The sequence below is a fragment of the Myzus persicae genome, unplaced genomic scaffold (assembly GCF_001856785.1).
Source record: "Myzus persicae strain clone G006 unplaced genomic scaffold, MPER_G0061.0, whole genome shotgun sequence".
Classification (NCBI taxonomy): domain Eukaryota; kingdom Metazoa; phylum Arthropoda; class Insecta; order Hemiptera; family Aphididae; genus Myzus; species Myzus persicae.
Window position 1 is genome coordinate 1 of NW_019104461.1, and position 1,281 is coordinate 1,281.

Consider the following 1,281-nt stretch of genomic DNA (forward strand, 5'->3'; position numbering starts at 1 on the left):
TGACTATCCTGTTACACCGTGACCGACTCGACAAAGGACGAAAACGCAACACGACAGTAGTATACCACCAAACCATGGTATACAGGATGCGTGGACGGAAAAGGGCGGATTACTTGTCATTGCATAACAACGGCGTGCAAGAACACAGCGATACGGAACACAAACAAACGTGACATACCACATACAGGATGATAAAACGTACAAATTCGACAGTAACACTCAAGGCGGAATGTGCCACTGCCCACTGCCACAACAAAATACGAATGCACATTGAAATTAAGATGACACTTACGGCTAAGGCGGACATGTAACAAAAACGGCCATACACCGTCAGCGTAATTAATAAAATAATTCGGGATGCTATAGCAAAACGGCTGTCGCAACATAGAGACATGGCTGGCACTTGGACGCACACTTGGTCAAGACAGAAGACGGGACATGACATGTCAATATATTAATATTATATAGATGTAGTTGATAATGACATCTTGGCCGTGTGCAACGGCGCCACTGCGAATTCGTTTTAGTACAAATCCGCGATGACGGGTGTATCACCAGCTGAAGTCGTATGCACTACAATGCCTGCGGTGAAATCACAACTTTCCAACTTGATTTTAGTCGGGCCTGCATATTTCAGCTCATTAAAAACTATTGATGCATCCAGTTGGCTGAAGACAGTGACCGGATCTCGAATTGGGACGAAATATTATTGTGAATCCACTGCGATATTCTTTATGGGCACGTATGTTAATGTATTATAAGAGCATTATGGATTAAACTGCAGAATAGAATACGTTATTCCGCAGTGTTCGGTGTAACAATAATACTAAAATAATATAATTTTCAAGTAGAAGAATTGTATTTTGATCATCCAAATTGGGGTTATCTTTTTTTGTGAACGACAATCCACGAGTTGATGCAAAAAAAAATTCGAAATTTTTAATATTTTTTTCATTTTTGAATTGCGGGACATTAATGTTTATATTAGCACTGTACTATCCATTGAGGGTTGGGACACACTTTAAGACTGAATCATTGGACCCACCGCAATACCAAGTTGTTGGAACCAACACGTTCTTTTGTTCTGCGGTATTTACGCTATGGTAGCTTATGTTTAAGGTCGGTGGGCGATGGTTTAGGGGTACTCGACGATATACTATATGTTGTTTTCAAACGCGGTTGATATCATTTTTTATTTATTAATATTATTATTATTGTTACGAACAATATTATGTTCATTCAATAATTTTCAAATGAATTATTGTATTTGTAATTGTATTT